At 36.8% G+C, this 12,004-nt stretch overlaps 1 protein-coding gene across 4 annotated transcripts in view; it reads right to left on the reverse strand.

Annotated features, from left to right (window-relative positions):
* Window positions 1-12,004, reverse strand: part of LOC134542652 (myocardin-related transcription factor B) — a 315,861-nt gene that overhangs the window by 288,010 nt on the left and 15,847 nt on the right. The window lies entirely within an intron of this gene.

Genomic DNA, 12,004 nt, shown 5'->3' on the forward strand with positions numbered 1-12,004 from the left:
GGAGCTACGTGTAGCAAACTAAAACCTTATAAAGTCACTTTCGTAAACATTAGGGTACATACCAAACGTATTTGTATGCCAAACTAAACTTTATGATATTGAAACCTCCCTGGAATATATTTGGTAAACTAAAATTGCCATAGTAAAAAGTAATCACAAGTTTTAAAATACCTAAGAAAATTGGCATTACAATGATTATTAACTATATTCTTCTTCTGATTCCTCAACAGGCTTGGTAGCACAGTGATAGAGCGCATGCTAGTTAAACTCAAGGGGCATAGTTCTCAACTCTTCACTTGTATTTTTTGTACATTTATTCTTAACAATTTTTTTTTACTAAATATTACATAATAATAATAATGTTCAATAAGCTCAATAAGTTTAAGATTTTTTTGTAGGAAGTTATTTCAGTCGTTTAAGTAAAAACAAATATACAAGAATATACTTAGTGTTGTCTGTGTTTTAAAATATTTCAGTTTAATATTTTAGTATGTCATAGAGGTATAACTTCTAACGTGAGCGGAAACGTTATACAGTATTATTAAATGTTAAGTGAATTTTAAAATATGGGCAGTATTTTAATAAAATTCCTTGTCGAAAATCAAGTCCAAAGCCGGAGTTTTCTCAGAGCTGTTTCTAATACCTTAAAACTTTCGGTTTTTTAGTGCTACTAATTGCTTTCTATCTGTACTTAATGGTGGTAAGCAACGTTTACGATTCAGACAGAGAATTTTAGCGGCGGGCGCAGGAAGTATGTGTGTAATTCCTATCCAGAAAGTTTAGTATTTGAAAAGCGACTATTTAATTATCAGTTTATTTATCACGATGGGCATTAATTCAAAGAATTCTACGTTAAACTTCGTGTCCGAGTTTCGTATTATAAGTTTATTTTCAACATTAACAACATTAGAAAAAATGAATTTGCTCGTTACCGGGTTAGATGTTTACACATTACTGGCGAGTACTGGAAGACTCCCTCCCTTTTTTTATTCCATTTATAAATACCACTCGAATATAGATATTGATTTTACAAGTCTTTAAATTACTTAAATGTTATACCATTGTTTTTTTTTTTTTTTTCAAAATGGCAACGTTGCTTCAACTGGAAGTAAGCAAGAAGTACACAGATTTGTTTATTTACCTGCTTCACTTCCAGTTGGGAAAGCCCTTGACTAGTAGGTATAAGTATATAGCTACTACACGCGAATTCGTTACATGTGTTTTGTGTTCTCAATGCTGCATCATCTATCACAATCACGGAGAATTTGTCTTCGCACCTAGCTTATCTCCATATTAGTAATAAATACTGACTTTTCAAATCAATAACGGTGTAATTTCGTAGCTCAATGCGCCTCGTCACTGATATATACACCTCCCACCCTTTCCCCCGGGTAACGAATTAAACATTCATGATTTTAACATCTGCCACGAATACTTTTCATCATCGAATGAATATCCTCATTCCGGAAAAGGCGAAAACAGTTTTGTAGGCACTGCGGATAAAGGTTTTTGTTTTGTTTTTTTTATCGGGGAACGGGGGAAGAAAAAAGGAGGGGAATTTGAAGTAAAAAAAAATTTGAAAACGTGAATTAAAAAAACTTACATTGCTAATGACACTAACGCGCTGACATATGGGCCTTACAGTAGTAGCCACAGGCGAAGTAGCATCTCACACAGTTGAAATTGCCAATGCCAATGTTGTATCCGATCACCTTGCATTACCCAAAACAACACACTGTCTTCAATTATAGGTATATAGCACAATTTTTTTTCCTAACTTCGAGGGGAAGGGGTGGGAGTGAACAAGGCCACCGACACAAACTAATTAATTTCGAGAAAATCTGCGGGGAAGCCAGTCTTGATCAGCCCAGTGGTAGCACCCCTGAGGTTCTGCCCATGGGCGCCACGGGGACACGTGTGGTTGTGTTGTCCAGACACAAGGGGGTGTTACTGCCGATTGTAGATGTCACCTGCCTCAGCAAAACACTAGTGCTAAGCCCCGCAGACAGGGAAAATATGGAAAACAGGCAAAACGTAAGGAAATGCAAAAGTGATTGACAGTATCTTAGTAAACAAAAAAAGTACCAGTAACTTGTATTAAGCAGGTAGTATCTTAACGTCACAAAACCGGTAGGCCTGCCTGTGTGATTTAATTATAAATTTGCGAGAATGTTTATTATCCGAGTCTAATTTCCAATAACTAAAAGTAATGCCTACAAAAAAATTTCTATTAATTATAAACAAACAAAATCAGTATGTAAATGGCGAACCGGGCACAGGCGCCAGGCGCTGGTGCCGTGGTGCCGATCGCCATCTCGGATTGTGACGTAACGGCGGCTATCTTGGACTAAAATATTCCTCAACAATGACTCAAAATGACTCAAAGTTTCCCGTTTTCGCGGGACAAAATCTCGTTTTCTTCCACAAAAAAAATTTAGTAAGAACACATAGCCCATATTAAGGCTTAAGCATCCATGTCTACAGCCTCCGATAAGCCTCTGTCGTCATCATGGATTATGACTTCACCGATGCAATTTCCGTTACGACCGCCATCTTGAAAATCTTTACTATCGGATTATAATTAAAAAATAATAATTTATAAAAAATAATTAATTACATTTACATAAAAAATCTTCAAAAAACGTTGGAAATATCGTTACGACTGCCATTTTGGATTCTATAACTGTTGCACTTTTCGTTACGGCCGCCATATTGGAAAACCGTAATTTTTACGCTAGAAATTTGGTAAAATTATCAAAAATTTAAAAAAAAAATATTAATTAAAATATAATAAAACACTATTTTAAAAATGCACTTAGGCCTTGAAGTCCTCGGTTCGAACTCGGTAAGAGCAAAACTCATAAAAAATGTCGATAGATCCTTCCTACGGAAGCCACCTGAAGACTGACCTCCCACCACCACCAATACAAATGTATATATCAACAGCTGATATGACATCATGTCCGCCATATTGTTTTCATCTGCTGGAGGCCACCAACATGTTTTCATCTACTAGAGTCCACTGACATCATGTTAGTTTATTTTTTTTGAACACCATACCTTTGACCTCGACTGTTGACATTGAACTTTGACCTTAACCTTCCACGTTGAATATTGACTTTGACCTTGAACTTTGGCCTATGATCTTGACCTGGACGGCCATCCTGGATACACCATTTTGTGTTCAGTACTCGCTATCAGGAGCTTTAGTTAACATGTATCACCTGCTAGAGGACATTGACACCATCTTGTTTTCGTATGCTGGAGGACGCCATATTGTAATTGTACTCATCTGATAGTGCATTACCATCATATTAGTTTAATTCTTACCTGCTAGAGTGCAGTAATTATTTATTATTACTGAGGCGCCTGCCATCTTGAAATTTGGACGCTATCTTGGAATTATTTAGCTAGATATTCGGGAAAAAATACAAAATTCATCAAAAAAATTCACTCATTAAAGTAATGATTGATTTGAACGATTCCTGTCCTTGGTTAGATCCCTCCGCGATGCAAAACAAAATTAATTTTATGTAAAAAAATATCAACTTTAATTAAACATGTTCAAAATCCTAAAAGAGGCTTAAAAATCCACTACTACCAGCCTCCAGTGAACCATTATGACTGTCATCTTGGATATTTGTATTTAATGACCTAGAAATTAGGGGAAAATTCTAAAAACCATCGAAAAAATCACTCAATTTACATATTGAATCGATAGATTCCTGTCCTCGGTTTTGATTCTTGACCAGTGACAAGTGTAACTAAATATTAAATAAATTTTATATTCTGTTTTCCATAACCTTTGGCGGAGTTTAATATTCACTCCACAAGAAATAACACAACACAATATACCTGTCCGACGAATTAAATACATTGCCGATAAGCCTAACATGAAAGTCTTGTTTTACCATACTTAAAATAACCTTTAAAAAGTTCATGTACAAGGCCATACATACATACATATAGACCAAGGGTCTTAGGACCACGAGACTGGGTCATAAACAATGTCAGAGGAGTAGACCAGTCATTTCCGAACCTCATGACCTTCATCTACAGCTAATTGTATTCAATTAAACCAACGAAACAATTTTACACTTACAAGAAGACCAAGAATACCTGTAAAATTATTAATCAAGACAAAGAGGTTTTCGACAAGTAAACATTCAGAGATACTTCAGATTTGCACATTTGGAAGCATAATCAACAAAAGGAAGCAGATTTTAAAGCACACTCAACTAAAGGAAACACATTTGGAAGCACAATCGACAAAAAATAAGCACATTTGGAAGCTCAATCAACAAAAAATATCACATTTTGGAAGCACATTTGACAAAGAGGAAGCACAATTGGAAGTACAATAAACGACTCGGTAGCAGTATTACGAGATCTCAGTCTTAGTTAAAAAGAAATCTAAATAAATCATTTATATTTCAATAGTACACACATGACAGTTAAACAAGTGATTGCTGTATGTAGCCAGCTTTCCGCAGTTCTTTAAGTATGGACGATACCTCGTCGATATGCGAGAAGTTTCCTCTACAAACAGATGCCACCAACAGTCTCAGGCGATCAACTAATATGTTGGGACCTTCACATGACATATAATCAATCTCTCCTGCTATCACCATCTTCCTGGAATGTCAGTTCTTAGTTTTTTTAAGATTACTATCTTCCCAGTGTTCATCATAAGCTTGATCAGAATTATTTGTTTTATCACGATGTTTCCACCGTTTCGGTCTCAGGGCTTCATCACAGCTTTCGATACTGTCAGCTTTATGTGGTTCTTCACAGTCGTTGGTTTTATCACATGCCTCAGAGTCCCTGTCAACACCATCGCAGAAGTCAATGTCTTCACCCGGATTACCGTAAGATTTTTAAATAGTTGGTGCCGAAGCTTTTTCATCGCCTTTAAGTTTCATTTTTAAGAGTCCATTTTTTTACTAAGTACGGAGGATCTACTTGAATTCATCTTGAATGTATTTTCACTTTTCACGTTAAGGATTCTTCCATTGTCTTCATTTTTCCATAAAACATCATAGTAGGGGGAGCGAAGGACTCCTGTGACACTGTAAACAATCAAACAGGTGGGTGCGGCACCACGTGTCTGGGTGGGCGTGGCAGCAGGTGGGCGTGGCACCACGTGGCCGGGAGCCACGTGGAGGGAATCCTCAGGTGGTTGTTGACGTCACGTGGAGCGTCGTATCCTCGGGCGACGTCATCTTGATTCTATTTTAGGAAGCTAGAGAGCGCTAGTGTCGCGCGCCGTATTTATTTAATAAGTACAAAAATGGGAGCTATCGCGGCGGCGGGGATTCGATCCGTCAACCTTTGGATTGGTAGTCAGCAATGCTAACCACACGGTCACGAGGCCAGTTGGAAATAATAATATAAGATGTTGTATATATGCTTATAAAAATTTGTTTTGTGTTGTGGAAGTTTTAAAAAAAACGTATGTAGTTTGCCATGTTTATTTTGTTATAGTACTAGGTGGGAAATTTAAAATATATTGTCGGCTGTTAGTCTGCCACCATGTTTATCTTTTATAGTACTAGGCGGGAAATTTAAACAAGCTGCATCTGCTGCTAGTAGGCAGCCAAGTTGATTTTTTATAGTACTAAGTGGGAAATTAAAAATATAGTGTAAGCTGCTAGGCGGCCGCCATGTTAATTTTTTATAGTACTAGGCAGGAAATTTAAAATATAGTGTCGGCTGCTAGGCGGCCGCCATGTTTATTTTTTATAGTACTAGGCAGGAAATTTAAAATATATTAACGGCTGCTATGGGCATGCATCTTTTTTCCGTCAACATAAGAAAACAAATATTTCGGCTGCTAGGAAGTATCCAGAACAGCTAACTTTAAAATAAAATAATTTTATATATGACAATCTATAGCTGTAAGCCACCATCTTGTAGCACAGCATACCAGGCCACCATCTTGTAGCAGAGCATACCAGGCAGCCATCTTTTCTCTCATTATAGTCATTGGTTTTTTCAATTTTGAATATAAAAAAATTATTTTGGCAGCCACTACTCTATGACTATTGTAGTAGGTGCCAAATTCAAAACACACTAGAGGGCAGCTATGTTTATTTTTTATAGTACTAGGTGCCAAATTCAAAAAACACACTAGAGGGCAGCCATGTTTTTTATAGTACTAGACCAGTATATGCTTAATGTATTATGATGCATGTCTGCCATCTTGGATACCACTATAGTAAAAAAGCTATAGGCATTACCTATGCTTATAGCAATATTTATGTATTAATAAAAATACTTTAGGTATATTTAGTACCAGTCGGCGAATTCAAACACTGTTTTTTTTATGTGTTAAAGACATATGTTCTCTTGTAGTGATATAATTATATTGTTTTCCAGTAATTAAATATACAGTGGCAAAGACTAAAAAAAAGTAATATTATTTATAATATATCACCCATTTTATTAGAAGTATTATTATTGTGTCACACACAGTTGTCATTATTCATAAATAAAAGAATTTTTTTAAAGGAATGTCTGGTGCATATATAGAGAGTATTCTCACTTATAATCATTATATCAAATTGTTATATTGCCAATGCTGTGTAGGTTATCCGAGATAGCTCTCGCTGTGTCTCGACGGCGCTCGTACGAAATTCTGTTAAACATGTGTAAAATTGTATTTCTAACAATTTTTGCGTGTGTAGCGGCCTGGCCATTCAGTTTAACAAATTTTCCACGGATTATTAACAGACTTTTGCATGGCAGACAATAAATATCAGAATTCTGGATTGCAATATGTATCTCGGAATTTAAATCATAAGGACCCAAAATGAATGGGCGGTAGCTATGGATTTCCATTTTTGTGATATCATTTTCAAATTGAATTGGCTGGTCGACTTCAAGAATACTGGAATCCATTTTGGAATACTTTGAATCCTAGTTTCCTGAGAAAACTTATATTTTTATGTGTTAACCACTTGGTGTCTCGCTGATTACTGGGTCTGCCTTAAACACCGCCGGAACCTTTATGAATGCCAAAGTATTTCACTACCATATTTTTTTTAAATGCAGATGTAATGTTATTTCTTCACCTCTAAAATCTATGAGCTTTCCATTTTGGTCGACTATCCTTTCAGACAACTCATGTATTCGTTTAACGATCACCTGAACGTATATGGCAGATTTCGGTAATTCGATGACCTTATAACCAGGCTGAACGCTGGGATAAAACTCGTGTATACTGAAGCTAGGTTGTCCGTTTAAATAGCTGGAGCCTACGATATTTGTATCTATTCGTATGACGGTTACAGGGAAAATATTGACCGGTTGTGTTGACTTATGAATTTGACCTGTCATGTAAATTTTAGGTTCAAAACCGAGCATTTTTCAGATTGTATCGCTTTCTGTAAAATTGATATCGTAATTACAATGCATATTACATTGCAAGGTATTAGGGTTGCCTCTCAAAATAAATGTTGCATCGTGTCGTAACAGTTCTCCGATGTAACTTTCCAAATCTGAAATTTCATAACTTCCGACAGGAAGAATAATTTGAGACACAGGACCATTGTTTTTCGAAAAACAGATTTTTTTTCGTCAATGTTCGGAATGGAATGGTATGTTTGAAAGTCGATGAGCCCTATCTGCCACTCTCCATTCGTAAGGTCCAGGGGTGGGAAATATATGGACCGCAATTCGGAATTTTTCCCCGTTTATATAAGTGAAATTAAAATTTCAGGTTAGCTTGCACTACAGTATGGATCACCAGGGTAGGTTGCACTCTGGTATAGACTGGACGCGTCAATGGCTACTGTACCTGTGATGTTAAAAATTATTTATTTTGCTTCTTATACACGGACATAGAAATCTTAAACATAAATGACAGCAATTCCACGATTTGATTGTCTGTTGTCTATCCTAATTGTAACTTAAACTTGTGCCTTTCAGGTATTTTCTTACTTCAGGAGGCGGTCTGAGGTCGACATAGCTGTCATAATACAACACAGTGTTGCCAGACTTTATATGCAACCCAGTGCGTTCCTTTTCCTGTAGATACATCTAGATTAATGATCCCACACTCGTAAGGATTTGGTTTTAAAGGCAAGTTATCTCTCATGAAAATGCCTCGGAAATTTTTTATTTTCAACTCGAATGCAGCGTTTTCTAAATCCGTTGTAGTGAGTGGTCTGTGTGGCAGGGCTAAAATCACCCTTTCCTCATTTTTTACTGCTTTCTTAGTCGCTGGCATGTGCAGTATCCATAGTGGGCTGTCTGGCGGGGTTAAAACCATCCCCCCCTCCTCTGTCCAACTTTCCTTTTTCGTCAGCGGCAGAGGACGCCACCTCCTACAGCTTTGTAGGGTCTCAAAAATAGTCCCGCGCCTTTTTTTAACTATTTGCTAAGGCTTGAATACGTCTGTGATGCTGCACATTTTGTTGCAACAGCTTTGTCTGATTATTAGCGGTTGTCACACTCTTTGCGATTCCGGCTGCGCCTACGACCAAAGAACAGAGTGCTGCCAGAGCTGGAAATAGAAATGGTAGAACACCACCCTTTTTATTACGTTAATTTTTCTTTTTTTTTTTCTGTGTGAATCTTATGCCAGCCCCTAGTTTACGCTCAACATCCATTATTTTACTTACGCTCCAAGCCGCGATCTTTTAACCTAGCTTAGTTTGAGGGCTCTGTGCAATTTGTTTAGCTTTAAGTGCTAAAATGCAGTCCGCTTGATGTCTGTTCTCCAAATCGTTACTCTTTGAGTATGAAATATCGTGTTATTTGCACGCTCTATCTAATAGATTTTTGCCTGGGTCTTCGCGTGCTAAACGTTTATCAAGTTTTGTACCGGGCCCACAATACTGATAAGTTGGCAAATGTAGCTCGAAAGGTTATTTATTTATGACAGAGTTAATAAGTCCTTTATCCTTCACCCTGCTTCCAGCACGGTGCATATCAGCGTAATGACTTTGGGAGGTATAAATAAGACAGTTTTATACTTTTTGCGCATCAGTTGTAATGATGGAAGTAATTCCTCAACATGCCAGTCTTCCGATCGAAATTATTCATGATGATTTGATAAGCAAACGAGAATGCCACGGACCTCTGTTGCCGAATACCAGAAGATGTATAATTGCCGGACCTTCAAATAGCGGGAAAACGTGTATTTTTCTTTCGCTTATACAACATCCTAACGGAGTGTGTTTTGAGAATATTTCTCTTTATAGCAAGAGCCTAGAACAACCAAAATATAAACGTTTGGTGCCGGTGCTGTCTCATGTGCAAGGTATTAAATTTTTTCAATTTCGTGAAAATGAAGAGGTAGTGCTGCCAAGCAAAGTGCTACCAAATTCGATTATAATTTTCGATGAAATCGGGTGTGAAAAACAGGCAATAGTTCAACAGTATTTTTCCATGGGGCGGCATGTCTCATGCGACTGTTTTTATTTAATTCAAACGTATAGTCAAACCGAAAACAGTTGGTTCGGGATAATGCTAATTGATAATTTTATTTAAAATGGATATTCTAAATTTTTAACATATTTACCACGAGCACATCACAACAGACATGTCATACGATAAATTTAAAGATGTTTGTGCTCGCTGTTGGAATAGCAATGATGGTTACGGTTTCCTAGTAATAGGTAAGGATTTTCCTCTACAAAAAGGTCGTTATCGCTGTGGCTTCGATCACTACTTCATAGTGTTACCTTCATGAAGAATGAACTTGGGCATCTCCAAATTTAGGAGCGGCGGGAATAAACGTCAGCAACAGTCATGTCTGACTCTTAAGGAAGATGGGCACTGTCAGGTTGGCGGGAAACGTTTACGCAGTGTAGGCGAACCTCGTGACGCGGCGGATGCTGTCACAAAGAATTACGTAGATGTAGCTTCCGGTGCCACCGCACATGCAATTAGTACAATGGCGAATAATTTAGAAAAATACTTGGGTCTACTAAAAAACAGCCTCTCCTACACACATGATCTTAATAACAATTTGTTAACATATCTACGTCAGTTTGACAAGAAGAGTAAAGATGTTTTCGATAAAATTCGGGAGTTTAAAAATCTTGTATCTGTCAGTAGTGATAAATTGAAAGTGATTTTTACGGATTTGAAGGATCTCGCTAGCTCGTCACGTGACTTACAACTGGGATTGGGAAGTTACTTATGTCAGGCGGATAGTGATACACGCGAGTCATTGACCAAGATTCTAGAGCTGTTGAAGGCTCTGTCTACTGGCGGTTGCAATAGTAACTTTAGCGAGCTAAAGAATATTTTTCTGACTAAACATAACGAGGCTTTGTATATACACACTAACAATACTTTGAAGCAATCAAAAATGCTTTGGTCTCTACAAACGAAAAACACTCTGATACGACTGCATACCTAAGGCAGGTTGATGCCACGGATCACGCAACATTTACAGAGGAGAGGCGTAACAACATAAACGATGAATGTTTTTCAATAACTGCTTGTTCTACAGTGAATTTCCCGCAACAAAGTGGTATAATATTTTAATGTTTTTTGTTGAGCCAGTTTAAAATAATTGTGCTGAAGGTAATCACTTGCTGGTTACCTAAATGCTAGTTTCTCTCATTTAAGAAATTTTTGTTTCAGTACACATTTTTTTACATGCAACTTAAGTCGTACCACCTGCTTTTTTTTTGGCACAATGTCAAGCTATCTGATGTAGCACCACCTGTTGGTAGTTATTCATATTTGTCAGCACTAACTTTTTTTTTTAGTTCAGTCCGTAAAAAAAATGTTAATATGTGAACATACATTACCTGACCTGTCCCTATATAAAGTGTCATTGAAATCGATTCAGTCATTTCTGTGCTATGTTGCACAATTGTACAAGCATACGAATGTCCAATTTTCCCAATTCTTGATAGTTTCAATCATCTTAATCTCCCATTCATATTCAATGGCATACACCAATAATGTTTTCAAGTGGTCAAATCAGTTTCAAGTTCTATGAATTCCAGTAAATAACTTATTTCAGTAATAAAATTATTTCCAAATTAATTTTTTTGTTTATTTCCTATAACAATCATTGCTACACTCGTTAAAAACTCAGAATGTAATTTACTTGAGAAATATATAGTTAACAATATTTAAAAAAAATTTAAATGTACTATTTAAACTCTAATTGTTAACAATTAAAAATATTTTCTGCAACCTCACTCCAGTGATTTAACAGTGAAAGGGGTGTTGTATGTGATGTGATTTACAGAGGACAGCAGTTTCAATTTTATGGCCTGGCCTGTTGCATAAATTCTACATTCATTACGTTTTGGTTAAGTGTGTGGATAAAATTATTACAAAAAATTAGAAAATTTTAAAATAAATAATAACTTTGAATTTTAACCAGATTGATGTGAGCAGGAAAAATTCTTCAATTGTAATATCTCTAAGCTGAAAATATTTTTACCTTATAATATACCATCCACACACCCTCAACCACACTCCATCACACCCCTACATCACCACCCCCACACACACATACCTCACAGATATCCCCCCCCCCCCAACCAAAAACAAAACACACACAGACACACACACATACACAGACCCACACCCCACACACAGACACACACACACACACAGACAGACACACACACAGACAGACACACACACACAGACAGACACACACACAGACACAGAAACAGACACAAAAACAGACACACACACTCACCCCACTTCCCCCACCACAAACTCCCACCCACACACCATTCAAACCCCCTCCCCTCCCACACACACACACATTCCCCCAAAAACATAGCATAAATAATAATTTAAATATTAAAATTGCCCAAATTTAGTTGGACATGTGCTTTACTCAAAATCTGTACCACATGTTCAAAATTCGCTCTCAATTGTGAACTACTTCAGAAACTTTGTAGTGCTTGTTATAAAAACAATTGTGTGTGAAAATTATTTGACACAAAATTTGATTTTGTACTATGGGATTAAATCACCTAAGAAAATTTCATTTTTATACACATTTCTCTTAAGAGTT

This window comes from Bacillus rossius, chromosome 1 (genome assembly GCF_032445375.1).
Source record: "Bacillus rossius redtenbacheri isolate Brsri chromosome 1, Brsri_v3, whole genome shotgun sequence".
NCBI classification, from domain to species: Eukaryota; Metazoa; Arthropoda; class Insecta; order Phasmatodea; family Bacillidae; genus Bacillus; species Bacillus rossius.